Genomic DNA, 27,232 nt, shown 5'->3' with positions numbered 1-27,232 from the left:
GGCTTTATTAATTAGAGATGGGCAGAAAACCAGCTGTGGCATAGTGACCCTGGGTGGGAAGCCAAACCAGAGTAATTAAGACATAACATGGTAATGGGAACAAATAATGAATACACTCAGTGACCTGATGCCGAGCGGTGCCCCCTCTCCAGGCCTGGTTTTTTTTTTTTTCTTTTACTTTTTTTTTTCCTTTTAAACTGTTAGTCTTCTGGAATTGCTTTCTTATTGTACTTTGATACAGATGGTGTCCAAAGAAGTGACAATTGAGGAACATATAGAGAAACCGTGAGGTTTAAAGGCTACTTCTGTTTATGTGATACTATTTTTATTGTTAGTGACCAGAGATTGGTATTACTTTACTGCTTGTCACACAGAATTTCTTGTACACGGAGAAAAGCCAGTTGAATGATATCCTGGACCAAGTATGCATCTCTCCTCACCCAGTCATGCATGATCTACTGTATCAGCTGGGTTTATCCCTAGGATACTCACTCCTCTCTGATGCTGAGAAAAAAAAAAAAAAAAGAATTTGGAAAAAGCCAACATGGTCCCCAAGCTCTCAGAAGATGAGAAAGTCTCTTGTGGTCCCCTTTGCCAGATTCTGGCTACCCAGGAAGGAGACTTTTATCATGGAGTCCACATCAGAAGTTTGTAGACACAGAAGGACAAAGCAGTTATCAAGGAACATGCTCACTGTTTTGAAATGGTTCACAAAGTTTCCAGGTGGATAAAAACCTGACCCACTCAACCCACACTTTTTAATGCACTTTGGGTTTGGAACAAGGCTGATTGTGCCATGAGAAAAGACTTTTGTTTTCAACATTTCAGAAAGTGCTATGACTGTCAAGTCTTTTTAGAAATACTTGCTGTCTTCCTGTTAAAATTTAGTTGTTTGGCACCTTTGCAGATCTTGAAGTTAAATAGGATCCTTACTCATATCATTCCAAATCTGACACAGAGTAGGTGCTTAATATAAGCTTATTAACTAATTATCTGTCTAGGCATGTAAAATGGTGAATCAAGGCAATTATCCAAATAAAGGAGTCCAATAAAATACAAAACAAGTATACCAACAAAATCAAACAAACCATTAAAATTCCTGTAATGGATGTTAAAACCTCTTGCTTTTTATTTTCCTGACTTCTAAGGCTAAAACTTCAGTTTACCATTTGTTTATGTGTATCAGCATAGCCAAGATATTCATGATACCTTATCCAACCTAAGAGATTTTCTTGTACCAACGTAAAATCATTTGTACCTCAGTTCATTCTTTAGTTGAAACAAATCTTCACCCAGTTTCTCAAAGAGTAAAGGATTACTAAATAATATCTAACCTAACATTAACAGGAAAAGGAGTTATGAATATGTCAATTACAGCTCTCCTAAGTTTATGCATTAGCACCACTTCGGGTGTAAATGCTTCTCTTTTTTTTCTGTAAAAATTGCCTACCAGTTGTGAGAGAGCCAAAGACAGTATTCTCGATAATGTGTCTTTTTTTTTTTTTTTTTTTTTTTAAACATCTTTATTGAAGTATAATTGCCTTACAATAGTGTGTTAGCTTCTGCTTTATAACAAAGTGAATCAGTTATACATATACAATATGTTCCCATTTCTCTTCCCTCTTGCATCTCCCTCCCTCCCACCCTCCCCATCCCACCCCTCTAGGTGGTCACAAAGCACCGAGCTGATCTCCCTGTGCTATGCGGCTGCTTCCCACTAGCTATCTATTTTACATTTGGTAGTGTATATATGTCCATGACACTCTCTTACCCTGTCACATCTCACCCCACCCCCTCCCCATATCCTCAAGTCCATTCTCTAGTAGGTCTGTGTCTTTATTCCCGTCTTGCCACTAGGTTCTTCATGGCCTTTTTTTTTTTTTTTCCTTAGATTCCGTATATATGTGTTAGCATACTGTATTTGTTTTTCTCTTTCTGACTTACTTCACTCTGTATGACAGACTCTAACTCCATCCACCTCATTACAAATACCTCCATTTCATTTCTTTTTATGGCTGAGTAATATTCCATTGTATATATGTGCCACATCTTCTTTATCCATTCATCTGTCGATGGACATTTAGGTTGCTTCCAGGTCCTGGCTATTGTAAATAGAGCTGCAATGAACATTTTGGTACATGACTCTTTTTGACCTATGGTTTTCTCAGGGTATATGCCCAGTAGTGGGATTGCTGGGTCGTATGGTAGTTCTATTTGTAGTTTTTTAAGGAACCTCCATACTGTTCTCCATAGTGGCTGTATCAATTTACATTCCCACCAACAGTGCAAGAGTGTTCCCTTTCCTCCACACCCTCTCCAGCATTTATTGTTTCTAGATTTTTTGATGATGGCCATTCTGACCGGTGTGAGATGATATCTCATTGTAGTTTTGATTTGCATTTCTCTAATGATTAATGATGTTGAGCATTCTTTCATGTGTCTGTAGGCCATCTGTATATCTTCTTTGGAGAAATGTCTATTTAGGTCTTCTGCCCATTTTTGGATTGGGTTGTTCGTTTTTTTGTTATTGAGCTGCATGAGCTGCTTGTAAATCTTGGAGATTAATCCTTTGTCAGTTGCTTCATTTGCAAATATTTTCTCCCATTCTGATGGTTGTCTTTTGGTCTTGTTTATGGTTTCCTTTGCTGTGCAAAAGCTTTTAAGTTTCATTAGGTCCCATTTGTTTATTTGTGTTCTTATTTCCATTTCTCTGGGAGCTGGGTCAAAAAGAATCTTGCTGTGATGTATGTCATAGAGTGTTCTGCCTATGTTTTCCTCTAAGAGTTTGATAGTGTCTGGCCTTACACTTAGGTCTTTAATCCATTTGGAGTTTATTTTTGTGCATGGTGTCAGGGAGTGTTCTAATTTCATACTTTTACATGTACCTGTCCAATTTTCCCAGCACCACTTATTGAAGAGGCTGTCTTTTCTCCACTGTATATGCTTGCCTCCTTTATCAAAAATAAGGTGACCATATGTGTGTGGGTTTATCTCTGGGCTTTCTATCCTGCTCCATTGATCTATATTTCTGTTTTTGTGCCAGTACCAAACTGTCTTGATTACTGAAGCTTTGTAGTATAGTCTGAAGTCAGGGAGCCTGATTCCCCCAGCTCCATTTTTCGTTCTCAAGATTGCTTTGGCTATTCGGGGTCTTTTGTGTTTCCATACAAATTGTGAAATTTTTTGTTCTAGTTCTGTGAAAAATGCCAGTGGTAGTTTGATAGGGATTGCATTGAATCTGTAGATTGCTTTGGGTAGTAGAGTCATTTTCACAATGTTGATTCTTCCAATCCAGGAACATGGTATATCTCTCCATCTATTTGTATCATCTTTAATTTCTTTCATCAGTGTCTTATAATTTTCTGCATACAGGTCTTTTGTCTCCTTAGGTAGGTTTATTCCTAGATATCTTATTCTTTTTGTTGCAATGGTAAACGGGAGTGTTTTCTTAATTTCACTTTCAGATTTTTCGTCATTAGTGTATAGAAATGCAAGCGATTTCTGTGCATTAATTTTGTATCCTGCTACTTTACCAAATTCATTGATTAGCTCTAGGAGTTTTCTGGTAGCATCTTTAGGATTCTCTATGTATAGTATCATGTCATCTGCAAATAGTGACAGCTTTACTTCTTCTTTTCCGATTTGGATTCCTTTTATTTCTTTGTCTTCTCTGATTGCTGTGGCTAACACTTCCAAAACTATGTTGAATAATAGTGGTGAGAGTGGACAACCTTGTCTTGTTCCTGATCTTAGTGGAAATGGTTTCAGTTTTTCACCATTGAGGACAATGTTGGCTGTGGGTTTGTCATATATGGCCTTTATTATGTTGAGGAAAGTTCCCTCTATGCCTACTTTCTGCAGGGCTTTTATCATAAATGGGTGTTGAATTTTGTCGAAAGCTTTCTCTGCATCTATTGAGATGATCATATGGTTTTTCTCCTTCAATTTGTTAATATGGTGTATCACATTGATTGATTTGCGTATATTGAAGAATCCTTGCATTCCTGGGATAAACCCCACTTGATCATGGTGTATGATCCTTTTAATGTGCTGTTGGATTCTGTTTGCTAGTATTTTGTTGAGGATTTTTGCATCTATGTTCATCAGTGATATTGGCCTGTAGTTTTCTTTCTTTGTGACATCTTTGTCTGGTTTTGGTATCAGGGTGATGGTGGCCTCGTAGAATGCGTTTGGGAGTGTTCCTCCCTCTGCAATATTTTGGAAGAGTTTGAGAAGGATAGGTGTTAGCTCTTCTCTAAATGTTTGATAGAATTCACCTGTGAAGCCATCTGGTCCTGGGCTTTTGTTTGTTGGAAGGTTTTTAATCACAGTTTCAATTTCAGTGCTTGTGATTGGTCTGTTCATATTTTCTATTTCTTCCTAGTTCAGTCTCGGCAGTTTGTGCATTTCTAAGAATCTGTCCATTTCTTCCAGGTTGTCCATTTTATTGGCATAGAGTTGCTTGTAGTAATCTCTCATGATCTTTTGTATTTCTGCAGTGTCAGTGGTTATTTCTCCTTTTTCATTTCTAATTCTATTGATCTGAGTCTTCTCCCTTTTTCTCTTGATGAGTCTGGCTAATGGTTTATCAATTTTGTTTATCTTCTCAAAGAACCAGCTTTTAGTTTCATTGATTTTTGCTATTGTTTCCTTCATTTCTTTTTCATTTATTTCTGACCTGATCTTTATAATTTCTTTCCTTCTGCTGGCTTTGGGGTTTTTTTGTTCTTCTTTCTCTAATTGCTTTAGGTGCAAGGTTAGGTTGTTTATTCGAGATGTTTCCTGTTTCTTGAGGTAGGCTTGTATTGCTATAAACTTCCCTCTTAGCACTGCTTTTGCTGCGTCCCATAGGTTTTGGGTCGTCGTATCTCCATTGTCATTTATTTCTAGGTATTTTTTGATTTCCCCTTTGATTTCTTCAGTAATCACTTCATTATTAAGTAATGTATTGTGTAGCCTCCATGTGTTTGTATTTTTTACAGATCTTTTCCTGTAATTGATATCTAGTCTCATAGCTTTGTGGTCGGAAAAGATACTTGATACGATTTCAATTTTCTTAAATTTACCAAGGCTTGATTTGTGACCCAAGATATGATCTATCTTGGAGAATGTTCCATGAGCACTTGAGAAAAATGTGTATTCTGTTGTTTTTGGGTGGAATGTCCTATAAATATCAATTAAGTCCATCTTGTTTAATGTATCATTTAAAGCTTGTGTTTCCTTATTTATTTTCATTTTGGATGATCTGTCCATTGGTGAAAGTGGGGTGTTAAAGTCCCCTACTATGATTGTGTTGCTGCCGATTTCCCCTTTTATGGCTGTTAGTACTTGCCTTATGTATTGAGGTGCTCCTATGTTGGGTGCATAAATATTTACAATTGTTATACCTTCCTCTTGGATCGATCCCTTGATCATTATATAGTGTCCTTCTTTGTCTCTTGTAATAGTCTTTATTTTAAAGTCTATTTTGTCTGATATGAGAATTGCTACTCCAGCTTTCTTTTGATTTCCATTTGCATGGAATATCTTTTTCCATCCCCTCACTTTCAGTCTGTATGTGTCTCTAGGTCTGAGGTGGGTCTCTTGTAGACAGCATATATATGGGTCTTGTTTTTGTATCCATTCAGCCAGCCTGTGTCTTTTGGTGGGAGCATTTAATCCATTTACATTCAAGGTAATTATCGATATGTATGTTCCTATTCCCATTTTCTTAAATGTTTTGGGTTTGTTATTGTAGGTGTTTTCCTTCTCTTGTGTTTCTTGCCTAGAGAAGTTCCTTTAGCATTTGTTGTAAAGCTGGTTTGGTGGTGCTGAACTCTCTCAGCTTTTGCTTGTCTGTAAAGGTTTTAATTTCTCCATCAAATCTGAATGAGATCCTTGCTGGGTAGAGTAATCTTGGTTGTAGGTTCTTCTCCTTCATCACTTTAAGTATATCCTGCCACTCCCTTCTGGCTTGCAGAGTTTCTGCTGAAAGATCAGATGTTAACCTTATGGGGATTCCCTTGTGTGTTATTTGTTTTTTTTCCCTTGCTGCCTTTAATATGTTTTCCTTATATTTAATTTTTGACAGTTTGATTAATATGTGTCTTGGCGTGTTTCTCCTTGGGTTTATCCTGTATGGGACTCTCTGTGCTTCCAGGACTTGATTAACTATTTCCTTTCCCATATTAGGGAAGTTTTCAACTATAATCTCTTCAAATATTTTCTCAGTCCCTTTCTTTTTCTCTTCTTCTTCTGGGACCCCTATAATTCGAATGTTGGTGCGTTTAATGTTGTCCCAGAGGTCTCTGAGACTATCCTCAGTTCTTTTCATTCTTTTTTCTTTATCCTGCTCTGCAGTAGTTATTTCCACCATTTTATCTTCCAGGTCACTTATCCTTTCTTCTGCCTCAGTTATTCTGCTATTGATCCCATCTAGAGTATTTTTAATTTCATTTATTGTGTTTTTCATCATTGCTTGATTCCTCTTTAGTTCTTCTACGTCCTTGTTAAATGTTTCTTGCATTTTGTCTATTCTATTTCCAAGATTTTGGATCATCCTTACTATCATTATTCTGAATTCTTTTTCAGGTAGACTACCTATTTCCTCTTCATTTGTTAAGTCTAGTGTGTTTTGACCCTGCTCCTTCATCTGCTGTGTGTTTTTCTGTCGTCTCATTTTGCTTATCTTACTGTGTTTGGGGTCTCCTTATCACAGGTTGCAGGTTTGTAGTTCCCGTTGTTTTTGGTATCTGTCCCCAGTGGCTAAGGTTGGTTCAGTGGGTTGTGTAGGCTTCCTGGTGGAGGGAACTAGTGCCTGAGCTCTGGTGGATGAGGCTGGATCTTGTCTTTCTGGTGGGCACGTCCACGTCTGGTGGTGTATTTTGGGGTGTCTGTGGCCTTATTATGATTTTAGGCAGCCTCTCTGCTAATGGATGGGGCTGTGTTCCTGTCTTGCTAGTTGTTTGGCATAGGGTGTTCAGCACTGTAGCCTGCTGGTCATTGAGTGATGCTGGGTCTTGATGTTGAGATGGAGATCTCTGAGAGATTTTTGCCGTTTGGTATTACGTGGAGCTGGGAGGTCTCTTGTGGACCAGTGTCCTGAAGTTTGCTCTCCCACCTCCGAGGTACGGCCCTGATGCCTGGCTGAAGCACCAAGAGCCTTTCATCCACACGGCTCAGAGTAAAAGGGAGAAAAAATAGAAAGAAAGAAAGAAAGGAAGGAAGGAAGGAAGGAAAGGAAGGAAGGAAGGAAGGAAGGAAGGAAGGAAGAAAGAAAGAAAGGAAGCAAGGAAGAAAGGAAGAAAGGAAGAAAGGAAGAAAGGAAAGAAAGGAAGAAAGGAAGAAAGGAAGAAAGGAAGAAAGGAAAGAAAGGAAGAAAGGAAAGAAAGAAAGAAAGAAGCTATAATATAGTGAAGTAAAATAAAGCTATTATAAAGTAAAGCTATACAGACAAAATCTCCCCCAGAAGCATATGCACTCACAAAAAAAAAAAAAAAAGGAAAAGGGGAAAAATTAATATATCCTGCTCCCAAAGTCCACCTCCTGAATTTGGGATGATTCGTTGTCTATTCAGGTATTCAACAGATGCAGGCACATCAAGTTGTTTGTGGAGTTTTAATCCGCTTCTTCTGAGGCTGCTGGGAGAGATTTCCCCTCCTCTTCTCTGTTCGAACAGCTCCTGGGGATCAGCTTTGGATTTGGACCCGCCTCTGCGTGCAGGTCGCCTGAGGGCGTCTGTTCCCCGCCCAGACAGGACGGGGTTAAAGGAGCAGCTGCTTCGGGGACTCTGGCTCACCCAGGCCGCGGGGAGGGAGGGGTACATAGGAGGCGGGGCGAGCCTGCGGCGTCAGAGGCCGGCGTGACGTTGCAGCAGCCTGAGGCGCGCAGTGCGTTCTCCCGGGGATGTTGTCCCGGGATCACGGGACGCTGGCAGTGGCGGGCTGCACGGGCTCCCGGGAGGGGCGGCGCGAAGAGTGACCTGTGTTCGCACACAGGCTTTCTGGAGGCGGCAGCAGCAGCCCCAGCGTCTCACGCCCGTCTCTGGGGTCCGCGCTGACCGCCGCAGCTCGCGCCAGTCTCTGGAGTTCGTTTCGGCGGCGCTCTGAATCCCCTCTCCTTGCGCGCCGCGAAACAAAGAGGCAAGAAAAAGTCTCTTGCCTCTTCGGCAGCTGCAGACTTTTTCCCGGTCTCCCTCCCAGCCAGCTGTGGTGCGCTAACCCCTTCAGGCTGTGTTCACGCCGCCAATCCCAGTCCTCTCCCTGCGATCCGACCGAAGCCCGAGCCTCCGCTCCCAGCCCCGCCCGCCCCGGCGGCTGAGCAGACAAGCCTCTCGGGCTGGTGAGTGCTGGTCAGCGCCGAGCCTCCGTGCGGGAAGTGCGGGAATCTCTCCGCTTTGCCCTCCGCACCCCTGTGGCTGCGCTCTCCTCCGTGGCTCCGCAGCTTCCCCCCTCTGCCACCCGCAGTCTCTGCCCGTGAAGGGGCTCCTAGTGCGTGGAAATCTTTCCTCCTTCACAGCTCCCTCCCACTGGTGCAGGTGCCGTCCCTATTCTTTTGTCTCTGTTATTTCTTTTTTCTTTTGCCCTACCCAAGTACCGGGGGAGTTTCTTGCCTTTTGGGAGGTCTGACGTCTTCTGCCAGCGTTCAGTGGGTGTTCTGTAGGAGCAGTTCCACGTGTAGATGTATTTCTACTGTATCTGTGGGAAGGAAGGTGATCTCCGCGTCTTACTCTTCCGCCATCTTCTCTCCTCCACCTCGATAATGTGTCTTTGTGTCATGAAAGCATTGGCATTTCTTTTGCCTTCTGTGAATCATATCATAGCTGGCACACTGAATTAATCAATAGAAACATTCTACATCTATTAACAGTTTACTCTGGAGGCATAAATGTCCTGGGAAAAATAAAAGAAAGAATTGCCCCCATTTGATTTTAAAGCAGCTCTGTTCGGTTCTTATCACCTTGAGCAAAGAAGATATATTGCAGGATCATTGCTTTAAATGCTTTAAAAAAATTTTCAATGAGGTGAGTTTGAATAAACAGATAAATAAGATAATGGTAATAGAACCTAATGTTTTCTTCTGCTAGACCTACATTATTTTTGTTTTAACATGATATTCAGGTGAATGATTTCAGGACAGTCCTAAGAGTGTTCTCTGTATTGGTAGCCCTGACTTGTGCATATTATTAACATAATGTACAAAAGAAGGACCTACCTCTTATAGCAAAAGTATCTGCATCTATCTTCTTTAATGGTCAGGGCAAACATGCATGCTTCCAGAAAGAAAGGGCTGTGGGTTTGGGTGGTAGGGAACGGCTATGAGAAGTTTACTTCTGTTTAAACAAACAGAATTTCTTAGCCAACCTGAAAATAAATGCTTTATGATTTTTTCCCCTAAATCTTTCAATTCCTTCTGTTTGGGTGGGTTTTATTTAAAAGTCAAGCTCAGTAAATTCAGAACTTTGAAGACATATTTTCCATATCCTTTGAGTAAGTTTAGAAAGTTTTTCTCTTCCTGGTTTTAAAGTGAAGGTAAAAAAAAAAATCCCCGCAAACAGGAAAGAGGTCCTTGGGCTAAGTCAGACTCCATCCATTGCTTAGCTGAAAACATAATGAAATATAGAAATTTATAAAGATAAAAGTACAATTTCCCCATCAGCCCACTGTTAACACTGCAAAGGACCTGTGCATTAAGCACGTAGAGATAGTACCCTAGGGCATGTCACAGGTAACTTGGAATAAAGGCAGTTGCTTCTGTGGTCTCAGAAGACAGGCAAGTGCTCTTTTCTTTGGAAGATATTAATACTGATGCAGTAAACATTTCCAGAGATGCTTTCCCAGAGTGGAGTCCTTTGCTTTTTCCCCATTCATTCTCCTGCCTGTTCTTTGTGCTTGAAAAGAAGAGAACCGGCAGCATATAAAAAATAGTGGATGGAAGATGGACAGAGTCAGAAAAAAAGAAAGTGATTAGAGATGGACCCAGAAAACCATCCTATTTCCTGACAAGTGCCTTGTGGAGGCTGAGGAGAGAATAATTCCTGGAAGCATCGTTTATGCACTTGTGTACTTCTCATTTACCCTTTTCTGTATTTTCCAGCTTCTCTAAAATATGTTTTACATTTTTAATTAAAGTTTTCATTTTTTAAAAGTAAATGGTCTCTCAAGGCATTCACGTTAGCCCATGTCGATGAATAATATAGTTGGAAAGAAACTTAAAGTTTATTTGACACAACATCTTCAAGGGATGTGGGAAGGAATCAATTATCTTGACTTCAGGTGTTGAGCATTTTCATCTATCATCTATCCATCGATCTATCGATCGATCTATCTATTGACCTATACATACAGCTGAATATACACACATTATGTAATTTTCATGTGTGTTATGTGTGAAAATTGTAAGAATTATAATGTATGCAAAACTCTTTATCCTCAGTAATTGCACACTAGGACAGTAGTGTGCAGAGAGTGAATATTATATTTTTGCCTCACTCTAGATCCACAGCCTATTCTTCTCCACCCAGCTCTGTTCTCGACAGACTCCCTCAACTTCCTGTTTGCGATGGGGTTTCAGCAACAGCTGCACGGGTAGTACATTTGTAGGATAGGAGGGGAATGAGTTAAAGCCCTTATTCCCCCACTTCCTTCTTACCAGGCCACAGGTTGTCAATGGCTATCACCATGGTGTGCTCCAATTCATCTAATCATTCATTTAATAAATAGATATCGAAGCCCAATCTGTTCTAGATGCAGGGAGGCACAACAGAGACCAAAGGCATGAGATCTCTGCTCACACAGAATTCATTTTGAAAGTGGCTTTTTTTCATTGTTTTTATTTTTAATCATGAAATACTTGAAGGATTTTGTGATCTACCTTTTAGTGAAAGAGGCATTTTTTTAAAAAATTAGAAAAAGTTGTCAAAAGCAGTCATTGTAAATGGAGATAGTCCTTTGATATATTCATGGCAAATACGTTGTATATACCAGGGAAATTGCTGAGTAAAGGAAGAAAGTGAATTTTAGTTACCATTCGATGGGTATTTGAGTTGCAGCGCTTCCAAGTAAATTAATGAAATATTAAAGATAGGCATGTAAGTGAAGAGACCCTATTTGTCAGTCATACTCTAAACTGTGCAGAACACATGCATTAATCTAGGCTGTAAAATTATTAAAAACTGCAGATGATCTTTGTTTACCACTTTCACGTTGTTTTGATGTAGGAAAGAAATTCATCATTTGTCAGGAAACTTACTTGAGTTATAGATTTGATAACTAAGACTGACTATACATAGTGATAAAACATCTGCTTCAGTCTAGTCAGAAGCTCAGTTAATTTTGGGAAGAAGTCAGTCAAGCCTGTTGCTTGGTGGCATGTAGACAAAACTACCAAGTGATCGACTGAGTTTTTCACTTTTGAATGGGTTGTTTGGCACTGTGTAGACCCAGCCTATGATTATACTGCCATCTGTATTCTTTCTTACATCAGGCTTATTTCAGCCACAACTTATACATGCTGTTTTGAGAAGAACTAGTCAATATTTTGGTTTGTCTTTAGCTATAAGAGTGCCGTAGACAGTCTTGCATGAACTTGGCTCTGCCTTGCTAATTCTCTGTCAGTTCTGGCAGCTATAGGAATCTAAGTTCATGGTGTAGATATTTGGATTCCCCTCAAAATAAAAATAAAATATGTAAAATAAAATCTTAAAATAGGCTTCTTTTCTTTGACAAAAATACCCAAATTCCTAGAAATGGCCAGCCATAGTACACAGTGTATATGTATATATATATATATATATATGTATGTTTGTGTGTGAGAGAGTATAATTTTAATGTAAAAACAATACAAACAGAATAGACTATTTTGAAGTTAACAATTACTCATGTTATCATAGTTTCCAAACTACATGAAGCAATTGAATAAATCATCCCTTTCCAAATTCAACTGTACATAAATGCTTTTGAAATTATAAGATACTAGTGATGGTGGTAGGAATGTTCACTCAAAATTGGGAAATGAATTCAAATATTACCTGTATTTTTCTTCAATAGAACTATCACATCTTATAATGTTACAGCCACTATAGGGACCAGTTATTTCTTCTAAGGACATAGGCTTACAAAAAGAGAAAGTTTGAGCTTTGGAGGGAAATGAATCATCAAAGAGTTTTTGCATAATGATAAAATTATTCTCTGGTTTTAACAAGTCAGAGCCATACTGAAACATGTTCCTCTATAAATACACCTGAATCAAAATCCCTTTGTTTGTCTGTTTCTTTCTTTCTTTAATGAAAGTTAGGGGAAGTGATAAGTCAAAGAAATTGAGGAGGAAATATGTATTCTTTATTCAACCAAGGGGATAAAATGGGCAGATTCAGGTTTTGTGGGCCCTGAAATTTATACAATTTGGGTGACCCACTTTTGAAAAATATATAAAATTACAAATAAAAAATTAAGTACAAAAGTTGATGTTATTTAATTGAGAGGAATGTTATTTAATGTAATTTAGTTTAATTAATGTTATTTAAAATGAGAGGAAAATGATCTTTGGAAGAGTCACATACAAATCAGGGACCCTAAACCCTGAGCTTCATTAGCTTCACAACATAGCCAATGGGCTAACAGAATATACTAGAACAACAACAATAAGAAAATCACCTGGAATTTGAGCAAAGGAAAACAATTCATCATAAAAAATATGATTTATGATATATCTTACATTTAAATCTCTTTTGGCTACCTAGTATTCATAAATAACTCTTGTGCAGGGTAATCTGGGTTTCTTCTTTCCTTTATTCCAGTAAAATCTGAGTCAGCTGATTCTTAATTTCATTATCTTTTGAAACATTTTAGAATCACTAAGTAAAAACCCTTCGAACATTAGGAGTAGTGGGCATATTACCAGAAGAAATATGGTGACCCTAGAGGAGATATAAAGTAGTAATTGAGGGTTGAGAGACCACAGATTTTGTCTCACATGCCTTCAGCATCTTCACATTACAGATACGTAAACTAAAGCCCAGAGAAGAGAGGCCACTTGCCTAGCTTCACAGAAACCATTAATGGCAGAGGTGAGTTTAGAAGACACACCTGTGGGCAGACAATCCAGAACCATATTAACTACTTTTAACTCCAAACCCAAATCTCCAGTTTCCTTCACTGAGTTAGCCAAACGACTTTATTATTGTAGTCACCACCATTGCCATCTAGATTAAGATTCTAAGTTCTAAAGAACTACCTAGTGAATTGCAGTGTCTTCTCTTAGGTTAATGTGGTATCATATGAGCCTTCTGAGAATGTTATGGTATTTACACTTACTTACTTTGACCATTGGAACCACTTGTAGCTGCATTGCATCTTGCCAGTTGTGAGTAATGTGGTTAGCACAAACCCAGGTACATGATTCTCTACTTTTAAGATAGTTCTTCCAGTCATTTAAGTAATTCACTCAGACAAAGGTGGTGTGGGAGTTCTTGAAACTGTTTTTTCCAGTAGTTTAACAGAGATTAATCCTCCCACATAAACAACTAAAAGTATTGATTTAAATATAAAAATACATATTTTAGGTATATCAGTAACATGGGAAGAAAGTTAGTAGTTCTCAGAGGTCAAAAATGAAGTGAAAGTAAGAACCCAAGAGGCAAGTAAAACAGTTAGTATAATTTGTGTCCTCAGGGCAATGATCAAACCTAGTTAAACTTGTTTCCTTTTGACATTTTCAAAGGTTGCAGTGCTCACAAGTGAAGAATATGGCATCTAAAGGTGACCCTCCCCATAAAGCTGGGACCCTAAAGAGCCACACTCTCAGTAAGTAGAAATATTACCTTTTCCCAAGGGATCAGCTAGATAAACTGCTAATCTTGAACCTTGACTAAAGGAAGGACCTGTTCTTTGGGAATTCATACCACAAGCCAATCTTTACTGGCTGGGTTTGCAGATGGAATCCACAGTGCCTGGATATGTTCAAATAAAATTCAAGCCATGCATCAATTAAAGTGATGCTGAATTACTAGTGTCCCCAGGCACCTAGCCAGAGTAAATGCAAATTCTATCTAAAGGAGCCTGTTTCCATCCAAGCCACAACAAATTGGCATAAGTAAAGTTTCAAAGAATGTGAACTCAATTTCAAAAATTACAAAACACAAAAAGCAACAGGAAACATGAGCAGAATGAATGTTACCCAAAATCTTCCTATATTGGAAATATCAAAAAAGACTAGGTTTAGTATATTTAATAAATTAAAATAGAGGATAAAAATGAGTAAGAGAGAGGAGTTTATTTAAAACAATGACCAAGCAAGTATAAAATTAACCAAAGAGATCAATGAAATAAAAATATAATAATTGAAATTAAAAACTCAGTACTTACTTCTAAAATCAAATTAGACACAGATAAAAAGAGAGTTAATAATCTGGAAAATATATCTGAAGAAATTATCTGGAATGTAGTACAGCAAAAACAAAAAGAACACATGACTGAGTTATCCCAAGTAGGATAAATTTAAAAATCCACATTTAAATATATAATGCTAAAGCTGGATATCACCAAAGACAAAGAGATGATCTCAAAATCAGACAGAAAAATAAATTGTCTAAATAAATGTGGTGATTAAATTAATAGTTGACTTCTTATCAGTAACAGTGGAAGCCAGAAACAATAGAATACCTTCAGTGCCCTAAAAGAAAATAACTGTGAACCTAGAATTCTATATTCAACAAGTATTTTTCAAGAGTAAGTGTAAAATAAGAGCAGTTCCATGTGAAAGGTCTGAGATGCAAGGAAGAATAAGGATCAAAAAAAGTAATTAATAAGTTGGGAAGTCTAAACAAACATTGACTATATAAAACAATACTTAAACTTTTGTGTTTGTAAAAGAAAAAAATAAGATGACATAAAAATCCATAAAGCAATAATGCGTGAAAAGGGAAGGAGTTATCAGAGTTATAGTTTTCTAACATTTGTTCAGAAGGAGAGTAAAGAAAATGATTAGCTTTAGAATTTGATAAATTAGTATGCATGTTAAGATTCCTAAAGTAATCACTAAAAGAAATAGAGTATTAAGTAAAAAGAAAAAATATATAATCGGAGACCATATTCAATTCATTCAAAAGAAGAAAATAAAGACAGCAGAAACATATAGAAAAGGTGTGATCAATCTGTACTTCAGAATAAGGTAGAAATAAACCTGAATCCATCAATAATTATAATAAATCTAAATGGAGTAAATGACGCAATGAAAGACAAATAGACATATATAGTACATTAAAATGCAAATAGGTTGAATGTATAAGAATGCAAAAGGTATACCACTAATACTATACTCCTCCCCCAAAAAAAAGAAAAGAAAAAAAAAATTAGTGCAGTTGATTAGTATCAGACAGTGTAGACACTGAGCTAAAAAGGATTACTTAGATTAAAGGAGATAACTAGGTAATGACGAATGACTCAGTACAATGGAAAATAAAAAATTTTTAAATATTATGCACCTAAAGTATATAAAGCAAGATTTTATCCTCAAAAATATATAAAACAAAAATTAAGACAAATACAAGTATAAGTGAACATTTAACTATACCTATAATTAATTGAGAAAAATAAATCAGGATATTTATTTGAAAAAATTTATACAAGCTTGATCTAATGAACATATATAGAACATATATAGAATATGTTTCATATTCTTCTTTTCTTTTGTTCCTTCAAAACTTAAAGCAAATTTCAACTGTGTTATTATACCATCTCTTCATAATTCTGCAAGAATTTCTAAAAAACATGAACTTGTTTTTACATAATCATAACATAAATATTTCTGATAAAATTATCAATAATTTATTGATATCATCCAAAATCCAGTCCACACTATATTAAAATTATCCTGATTGTCTAAGAATGTGTCTTATACTTGGTTTATTGGAAATAAGGTCAAAGAAGCTGTTCTCCTTTATTCCCCCCTGTTTTTCTTTTTTTTTTTTTAATTAATTAATTATTTATTTATTTACTTTTCAAATTTTTGGCTGTGTTGGGTCTTCATTGCTGCGCATGGGCTTTCTCTCTAGGTGTGGTGAGCAGGAGCTACTCTTTGTTGCAGTGTGCGTGCCTCTCATTGCAGTGGCTTCTCTTGTTGCAGAGCATGGGCTTCAGTAGTTGTGGCATGTGGGCTCAGTAGTTGTGGTTCGCGGGGTCTAGAGCGCAGGCTCTGTAGTTGTGGTGCATGGGCTCAGTTGCTTTGCGGCATGTGGGATCTTCCGGGACCAGGGCTTGTACCCATGTTCCCTGCATTGGCAGGCAGATTCTTAACCACTGTGCCACCAGGGAAGTACACCCCCCCCCCCCCCCCCCCCCCCCCCCAACCCCCTGCCTCCGTTTTTCTTTAGGCCATTGACTGATTAAAGAAACTGGGTCATTTCTAAAAAGATCTCACATTCTGGATTTATCTGATTGCTTCACTGTGGTGTTAATTAACTTGTTCCTCATTCTTCTTTAGTCTCTATAAATGGAATTTAACTCTAGAGGCTTGAATAGATTTTGTCTCAGTTTGGGAGTGGGAAGGGTGGAATTACTTAACATTCTTGCATTACAATGAGATAGCACCAATTCTGTTTGTCCTTCCTTTAGTAATGCAAAAATCAGTTGGTTCCTTTGGTGACTGCCTGATTCCTCCAGGCTTCATTCTCCATCAACCTTTCTCCTAATGGTTTTATCCATGATGACCATTGTCTGAATCTACTATTTCAGTAGGTTTTGCAAAATGATATCTATTATTTTCAAGTACACAGAATACTTGTGAAAATTCAACACATTTTGCCATAAAGGAAGTATCAAAACATAAATGTTTATTAAAAATTGCTATCATACCAACTACCTCTATTATCACTAGGAAATTCAAATGGAATTTATAAAAAGACAACTTGAAAAATATCAATACATTTCAATTCTTTTTCAGTCAACCTTAAACGTGATATGAGGTATGAGACAAAAAATTGTCAATTTCATTTTTTAACTAAAATTCAAAATTCCTTAACAAAATATTAGAACACTGACATCTAGCAATGTGTAATAATACGAAATTCTTTCCAGAGGGAAGATTGATTAAACATTAGAAATATCACATAATGTAATTTACCAAACTAAGAGATGAATGGGCAAAAATATCATGATTATCCTAATAGATGTAGCAAAATCCTTCAATAAGTTAAGCATACATTGATAGTTTTTATTTTTTAAAAAATGATGAAAGAAAAGAGAAGGAAGGAAAAGAACTTAGCAAAGTAAAAATAGAAAGGAATTACATTAATCTGATGAACAGTAATCTACAAAACATAGTACTTACCTATAAAATAGTGAAAACATTGGCTTTAAGATCATAAAAAACAAAAGGGTACCTACTATTTCCAATTCTGTTTGACATTATATTATAAACTTTAGCTAGTACAGTAAAGGAAGAAAATGTATACAGAGGCCACATGATTTAATGTTTAAGAGTATAGACTTTGGATCAGACTGCCTAGGTTTAAATAATTTCTGTATTGCTTATGAACTAAGTAATGAATAAGCTCAGTAACTAAACTTATTAGCTAAGTATTTTATCCTCTATATGCTTCACTTTTTAGTCTATACAGTGGAGGTAATAATACCTACCTCGGTGGAGGAAAGTTAAATTAGTTATTATTTAAAAGTGCTTAAAACAGTGCTTGGAATGTGGTAAGTACTGTATAAGTATGTGTTAAAATGAATTGGGAAAAAATCCTATCATCATTAGTCAGAGATGACAAGATTGTCTATGTAGAAAATTCAACAGAATATAGATGTAATTTATTATAACTAATCAGATAGTAAAGCAGTTTTGTTAAATACAAAATTAGCATATAAAAATGAGCAATACTACTACATACCAATAACTAATGCTAGAAAACATATTCTAAAAACGATAACCTTTACAATGACATAAAAGGTAAATAAGGTGCCTAGTGAAAATTCTAACAAAATGTGTATATGATATTTGTGGAAAAATAAAAGTTTATTTAAATACAATAAAAAAATCTAAATAAAGAGAGTTTTACCATGTTAATGGATAGGAAAATTCAATAGTGTTGAAGATGTTAGTTTTTCCTAAATTGATCTATAGAATTGTGGCAGGTCATTTTTTTCCAGTATGGCCACAGTAAGATTTCCTTTCTCATCTATTCTCCTTACAATGCCTTATTGACATTTCTACCACAGAGAGGTGAGGGCGGGAGTCTATGTTCATCTCCCTTAATTGGTTAAGCTGTGGCAGAAATGATGGTATGTGATACTGAGGCTAAGTTGTAAATGTTGATGCAACTTCTGCCTGGACCTCTTGTGACACTAGCTTGTTCTAGAAATCTAGTCCCTGTGTCATGGGGAAGTAGAGAAACAACAGGGAGAAGAGGTGTAGAGTAGTTCCAGCCAATATCCCAGCTGAGGTCCCAGCTGACATCCACCTTCAACCTCCAGACATGTGAATGACTGGCTGTAAGATGTGTCCAGCCTCCATCATCATCAGACTGAAACCACATGACAGATCCCAAGAAATAACTGCCCAGCTGATCCCAGCTGAACCCCAGAACTGTGATACATGAAAACCAAAATGATTATTCTTTTATGTCACTAAGTTTAGGGTGATTTATAACAAAATAATAGATACCTGTTAATAACAAGAGTCAATTTTTGCTATTTAAAATTCCTATAAATTTTTAACCTGTAAGCTAATTCTAAAATAACAGGTACTCCTGAATTAAAAAAAAACAAACTTAAAGTGAGGAGACTTCCCTTTTCAGATATCAAAAATTTAATAATTAATAAAGCTATAGAAACTAAACTAGGTGACATTGCCATAGGGTTAGACAAATAGATTAATGGAACAGAAGAGAAAATTCACCTATACAGGAAGCCCACAAAAATAAGGCCTACCTTTGTAAGCAAACTTCATTTATAACAGAGTTAGCATTGAAATTAGCAGGGAAAGGACAGACTTTGATAACTGATTCTGGATGTAAAAGCAGTTATCCAATAAGAGTGCTTTATAAAATTTAGAAGATAATAAGAAAAATTTGACCCATTTTTCCTTGTAGCATAACTTTTTTAAACTTTTGGAAGTATGTAAATATTGCAATGTTTTAAGCTGAAGGGTACAGACTTCCTAACACTCAAAAAAAAAGGTGTCTAATAACTTAGCATGGCAAGTCACAATAATTAGCTTATAATCCCTGAGTGTCATTCTTCAGAAGTAAACCATATGATCATCTCAATAGATGCAGAAAAAGCTTTCAACAAAATTCAACACCCATTTATGATAAAAACCCTCCAGAAAGTAGGCATAGAGGGAACTTACCTCAACATAATAAAGGCCATATGTGGCAAACCCACAGCCAACATCATTCTCAATGGTGAAAAACTGAAACCATTTCCTCTAAGATCAGGAACAAGACAAGGTTGTCCACTCTCACCACTATTATTCAACAGAGTTTTGGAAGTTTTAGCCACAGCAATCAGAGAAGAAAGAGAAATAAAAGGAATCCAACTCAGAAAAGAAGAAGTAATTCTGTCACTGTTTGCAGATGACATGATACTATACATAGAGAATCCTAAAGATGCTACCAGAAAACTACTAGAGCTAATCAATGAATTTGGTAAAGTAGCAGGATACAAAATTAATGCACAGAAATCTCTTGCATTCCTATACACTAATGATGAAAAATCTGAAAGAGAAATTAAGGAATCACTCCCATTTACCATTGCAAGAAAAAGAATAAAATACCTAGGGATAAACCTACCTAAGGAGACAAAAGACCTGTATGCAGAAAATTATAAGACACTGATGAAAGAAATTAAAAATGATACAAACAGATGGAGAGATATACCATATTCTTGGATTGGAAGAATCAACACTGTGAAAATGACTCTACTACCCAAAGCAATCTACAGATTCAATGAAATCCGTATCAAACTACCACTGGCATTTTTCACAGAACTAGAACAAAAAATTTCACAATTTGTATGGAAACACAAAAGACCCTGAATAGCCAAAGAAATCTTGAGAAAGAAAAACGGAGCTGGAGGAATCAGGCTCCCTGACTTCAGACTATACTACAAAGCTATAGTAATCAATATGGTACTGGCACAAAAATAGAAATATAGATCAATGGAACAGGAAAGAAATCCCAGAGATAAACCCACACACCTATGGTCACCTTATTTTTGATAAAGGAGGAAAGAATATACAATGGAGAAAAGACAGCCTCTTCAATAAGTGGTGCTGGGAAAACTGGACAGCTACATGTAAAGGAATGAAATTAGAACACTCCCTAACACCATACACAAAAATAAACTCAAAGTGGTTTAAAGACCTAAATGTAAGGCCAGACACTATAAAACTCTCAGAGGAAAACATAGGCAGAACACTCTATGACATAAATCACAGAAAGATCCTTTTGACCCACCTCCTAGAGTAATGGAAATAAAAACAAAAATATACAAATGGGACCTAATGAAACTTAAAAGCTTTTGCATAGCAAAGGAAAACATAAACAAGACAAAAAGACAACCCTCAGAATGGGAGAAAATATTTGCAAATGAAGCAACTGACAAAGGATTAATCTCTAAAATTTACAAGCAGCTCATGCAGCTCAATATCAAAAAAAAACAAACAACCCAATCCAAAAATGGCCAGAAGACCTAAATAGACATTTCTCCAAAGAAGATATACAGATTGCCAACAAACACAGGAAAGGATGCTCAACATCACTAATCATTAGAGAAATGCAAATCAGCAAATCAAAACTACAATGAAGTATCACCTCATACCGGTCAGAATGGCCATCATCAAAAAATCTAGAAACAATAAATGCTGGAGAGGGTGTGGAGAAAAGGGAACCCTCTTGCACTGTTGGTGGGAATGTAAATTGATACAGCCACTATGGAGAACAGTATGGAGGTTCCTTAAGAAACTACAAATAGAACTACCATACGACCCAGCAATCCCACTACTGTGCATATACCCTGAGAAGACCGTAATTCAAACAGAGTCATGTACCACAATGTTCACTGCAGCTCTATTTAGATACAATAGCCAGGACATGGAAGCAACCTATGTGTCCATCAACAGATGAATGGATAAAGAAGATGTGGCACATATATACAATGGAATATTACTCAGCCAAAAAAACCCAAAATTGAGTTATTTGTAGTGAGGTGGATGGACCTAGAGTCTGTCATACAGAGTGAAGTAAGTCAGAAAGAGAAAAACAAATACCGTATGCTAACACATATATATGGAATCTAAAAGAAAAACAAAATGGCTCTGAAGAACCTAGGGGCAGGACAGGAATAAAGATGCAGACATAGAGAATGGACTTGAGGACACGGGGAGCGGGAAAGGTAAGCTGGGACAAAGTGAGAGAGTAGCACTGACATATATACACTACCAAATGTAAAATAGATAGCTAGTGGGAAGCAGCCACATAGCACAGGGAGATCAGCTCTGTGCTTTGTGACCACCTAGAGGGGTGGGATGGGGAGGGTGGGAGGGAGATGCAAGAGGGAGGGGATATGGGGATGTATGTATATGTACAGCTGATTCACTTTGTTATACAGCAGAAACTAACACACCGCTGTAAAGCAATTATACTCCAATAAAGACGTTAAAAAAAAAAAAAGTTAAGTGGCCAAAGGCTGCTGATCTTTTAGGTGTATATTCAACTATGTGGAAATGGTTTATCATCATCCTACCTAGACCTGCTAAGCCTGTAAAGCAATAAGAGATGGAAAAATTTGCTGTCCCTTTTTCTCTGACCACCCCCTAAGTGATGTTGCATGATGGTATTCCTAGTGTGCCCCTCATTCTACAGAAACTGAAAAACATTCCAGTTGTAGAAAATGGGAAGACAGTGTGCGGTACTTATCTACTGAACTCTGTTACCATTTACAACTACTTGAATAATTGACCCCACATTTTTTTTCTTTTCGCCAGAATTAGTTGAATAAATGCCTTAGTTTTCCATTTTACTTAATCATCGTAGACAGAGCCAAAGGTTCCCTCCTCCTCGGAACACAAGCTTTTCCACTGCGCAAATGATGCTAATGCTCTTGATTGGCATGACACAGCCCTCTAAACCATTTGACTCCAGTGAATTAGTCAGGCAAGAATGTCTGAAAGCAGAGTGACCGTTTAAGTACTCAAATGCACAGCAAATAACTGCTTGCCTGTTTTTCGTCACTAGTGCTGTCTCATGAAGCAGTGTATTATTACAGATAATCTACAATGAATCAAAGACAAAGCATTCCGTATTCAAAATATACACACATTTGCCAAGCTGACTGAACCTGTGATTTTTCAAAATAAAAGATACAAATATTTATTTGAAAAATGATATAATTAAGAGGGACTCACTACAGAGCAGTAACTACACATGCTGTATAACCAATAAACAGGTTTTGCCAACAGGCACCTATTATCAATAGGATTAGTTAAACTAGTGCCAAGAAACCTCTTTCATGCTTCAACAGAACATAATTTGTTTAAAGTAATGATGACTAGTTATGTGTAATTATCTGATTATCAAAAAAAAAAAAAAAAAAGAACTTGCCTAAACAACTTTGGTGTGCTCCATTATAAGGTTTCATTTAGACTCTGAATTATTTAATGTTTCTATAATCCTGAGACAAACTGCACAATTCAAAACCAATTAAGAGATTTGCCCAGATCACCCATAACTTGTAAATTGTCACAACATGGTAGGATACTTATTAAGTTGGGATTTTTTTTTTTGGAAACTAGTAGAGGCTTCAAAAAATAATGAAGTTTTCCAGAAGGGGAATAGTTTATAAATCATCAGTCAATGAAAATGATTCATGAAATTATATCAATTTTAATATAAAAAAACATAATTCTTATCTCTTGTGTAGGTAGACTTTTAAGATGTATGAGAAAGTGAATTGCTTATACTATGTAAATGAAAATAATCATTCAGTGTCTAGCATAGTCTTGCAAATCAGGAAACATATTTAGATTCATACACAGAGAATTTTTAGTCATTCATATTCTTCTGGTTTACTTGGAAACACAATGAATTAAACTAATATTATTTTCTGTTCAACTGGCATAAATTAACTTTCCTTCCTGGAAAAATTTATTTTGAATGCTTGCCCAATGAGTTAAAATGCTAAAATTCTTCTTCCCAGGTGAGGTCTCTGTCCCTTATGGGAGGTAACTTAATCTTGTTAATAACAGGGAAAAAAATGATTATAACTTTTAAACTATTTCTTTATTATTCAAATTTAAGATACATTTATACATGATACTGAGCTTAAATCATCTTGCATTTACAACATTATCAGTTGATAGTATTAGGAATGCTTTGGCCACAAGTAATATAAAATATTACTAATATGGGTTAGACAAAGAGAGACTTATTTTTCTCCCGTAATAAGGGGTTTAGAGATAGGCAGGGAGCTGATGACATTGGTTCCATGACTCAACCTTGTTGAAGCTGATGTCAACTGAATTGCTCCTGGCCTTTTCCTCATGGGTCCACAATGACTGCCCCGAATCTTGGCACTGTGTTCACATCAAGCTAAGATGGAATGGGGGAGACAGATATCAGCACTGCCCACTGCTTTATCAGAAAAGCAAAAGCTTTCCCCCAATCCACCCCTGCAGCAGAATTTCTTCCATCTCATCAGTCAGAAATATGTCACATGGCCACCTCCAGCTGCAAGGATAGCTGGGAAAATGAGTATTTTCCTTTATAGTGGAGATAGGCAAGGAAGAAAAAGACTGAGTCAGCTAAACAGCAATGGGTTTTATATTAACATTATCTAATATTCTCATTATAGGCAAGTGATTTAGTTGACTGCTTACACACATCTGAAAAGTGGGAATAATATTTCCCTGTCTGTGTCAGGACTGTGTGAATATTAGATGATATACATGAAATTGCTCTATAAGCTATAAAGAACTAAACATAGCTTAGATTGTCAATGTTGATATGGGAACACAGCTCCACAGGTACTATGCCACGACTCCCTTAGTTAGGTTGCCACAATTTAACCTCTCTATTTCCAGAAACCCATCCTGCAGACCTGTAAACACAGTTGTTCTACGAGTACTGACATAGAGAAGTCTTAAGACATTCACAATAAGTGCAGAGGGAAAAGACAAAGAAAGAAAAGTAATTAGAAATAAGATATTACAAAGGAATGAAGATTAAGATGATTTAATGCAATTTATAATGTGCATCCTAGCATTGAAAATCTATAAAAGGAACATACAATTCCACCATGTAATAGTAGAAATTTTCTCTGAAATTAAGCGAAAAACTGATTAAGTACATTTAAAGATATTACGTTCCAGAAAAAAAAAAATTGATAAAATTTAGCCTGGTTAAAATATTAAATTTCAAGTAATTAAAAAAATGTTTATTCATTGAGGCAAAAAAAAAAAAACAAAACAAGTATACTGTCATATAAAAAAATCATGCTGGCCTCTGACTTCTCCAAGCAACGTTTAGTTCCAGAAGACCATAGAAAAATTCCTGCAAAGTCCTACTGTTAAGGAAGTGTGACTCAAGATGTTTATCATCCAGGTATCAAAACCAAAACCACATATTCTTAAGCATGGAAGGTCTAGGGAAGTACAACATCTGTGAACCTATCTTGAAATTAAGAACTATATGAAGGTGAATACCAGGCAACAGAGAGAAGAATTAAAATAAATAAGTCAGGAATGGAGAAATGATTGATAGTGACTGTTGACTATATTTGAATATAAACCTCAGATAACCAATTGTGAAATTCAGTTTTGGGAACTGAGTTTAAGTATTATATACCTTGATGACGCAAAACTTATACCAAAAGCAGAAAACACCAAGAGATAGACAAAAGGAGAAGGAGAAAGGGTTTTGTTTTTTTTTTTTTTGCATATTTCTAAAAGAAAGTCAAACCTTTCTAAACTTGAAGCTTGTTCTAAAAACATAACTTCAAACATCTAGTATTTTTATAACATTTTATTTTAAAATTTAGAAGCATATTTTTTTAAAAGTAACACAACTTAAAAATATCTATTTAAGAACAGACTTGCGGTTGCCAAGGGGGAATGGGGCTGGTGGAGGGATGGATTGGGAGTTTGGGATTAGCAGATGCAAACTATTATATATAGAATGGATAAACAACAAGGTCCTACTGTATAGCACAGGGAAGTATATTCAATATCCTGTGGTAAACCATAATAGAAAAGAATATGAAAAAGAATGTATATATATATATATATATATATATATATATGTATAACTGAATCACTTTGCTGTAAAGTAGAAATTAACACAACATTGTAAATCAACTATACGTCAAAAAAATAAATTAAAGGAAAAAAACATAAAATAAAACCATTAAAACACCAAGTTAAAAAATAAAAATGTCTATTTAGAGTTCAGTATTTATCTCATATATATATAAGATATACATATATAAGTTTATATATATGTATAAATTTTTTTGCAAGCAAGATGCCCAAAGAAGTCCATGTCCTTATCCCCAGAACCTGTAAATATGTTACTGTACATGGCAAAGTAGAATCAGGTTGCAGATAGAATTAAGGTTGCTGCTAATCAATCGACTTTAAATTAGAGAGATTATCCTGGACAATCTGGTCAAGCCCAAGGTAATCAATAAGGTCTTTAAAAAGGAAAGAGGAAGGCAGAAGGTCAAAAATGATATAATTTGAGGTCTCAACTAGTCATTGCTGGCTTTAAAGATGGAGAAAGGGGGCCACAAACCGAGGAAAGTAAGCAGCATCTGGAAACAGAAAAAGGCAAGAAAACAGATTCTTCTCTGTAACTGTCAGGAAGAGGCTGACACCTTGATTTTAGCCTCATGAGACTTCTACAGAACTGTCAGGTAATGAAGTTATGTTGCTTAAGCCACTAAATTTGTGGCAGTTTGTTATAGCAACAATAGGAAGCTAATATGCATTTCAATCTGTTTATATGCAAATAGATATATAAAAATGTTGTTCAATTAAAGTTAAGGATGCTTCTAAAGGGGAAGATAAGTAGTTTTACTTTAGGGGTGAGGGTGGAGGTTAGCTCCACCATCTAATATTTGACATGACAATATTTTTGCATTCTTATTTAAGAAATGCTGTCAACAGTAAGTAAAAATTGGCATTAATTCCTCAATATCACTTACTTCATGCTTTGGAAATCCATTTAAAAACCATAGATACACTAATGGTGGAAAATAATAGGTTTGCCAATAATGTGTCCTGCTGTGACTAGCAGGGCAGGGGAGTGGGAGAGGATAATAACAATTATCTAAAGCCAAAATGTTTATCCCATAGCACTTGTACCTAAGAAAGGAAGATATTGAATTGGTTGAATTTTGAGAATTTTGTGATCTGCCAGACAAGTACTTACTGAAAATTTCAAGGTCAGGCTCCCCTCTTCCCTTGATGCCAGAAAAATTATTTACATTCTCTCCTTCTCCTGTTTCTACTCTCTTTCCTTTTCTCTCATTTAAACATTTTAACTGTAAGACATTATATTACTAGTGTTGTTGAGGTTATGTGGAAAGTGAACATGGGATATTTATTTTTGTGAAGATATTTATTTTTGTGATATTATTTTTTGAAAAGAGTAAAAATAATAAGTGCTTACAGAAAAAAATTTCCCTTGCTGAAATTGTATCTCTTTTTTTCTTTGCTTTGGTTCTTCTGATTTGATCTCGGTATGGACTGCAATTTCCCAGCCCAGGCTCTGACCCTTACAAGTGAATAACATTTTTGCATGCTCTTTCGGCAAAGCAAGTATTCAAAGAAGGATATTCCCACTTTTCTTGTGTGCTAGAATGGATAGTTGACTCTACACCACAGTTTTCAAAGTCTAAGAGGACATACTAACTTGGATGAAAAACATATATACAGGGTCAGGAAAAAATATATAATGTGTAGGAGCTAAAGGGCTTGATTTTCTTGGCTGGCAGAATGTATTTTATGCAATTCCAGAGTTGAAGTAAAGACAAATGAATGTCCCCATGGTGTAATCACTGGGTTGAAAAATCGGGTGACTTCAGTCTTCACATTCCCTTTTAGCACCGTAAGTTTTTATGTTTTTTTATATCTTGGTTGGTGGATGAGTCAATGTTTAAATGGTCATTTATCATTTACTGTATAAAAGAAAAGCTATTGCCTGAAACTCATTTTTGCAGTTGCAGGCAAACAGAAATAATCATTTTCAAGGACCTAA

The sequence above is a fragment of the Balaenoptera musculus genome, chromosome 13 (genome assembly GCF_009873245.2).
Source record: "Balaenoptera musculus isolate JJ_BM4_2016_0621 chromosome 13, mBalMus1.pri.v3, whole genome shotgun sequence".
Classification (NCBI taxonomy): domain Eukaryota; kingdom Metazoa; phylum Chordata; class Mammalia; order Artiodactyla; family Balaenopteridae; genus Balaenoptera; species Balaenoptera musculus.
Note: the sequence above shows the minus strand (reverse complement) of the source record.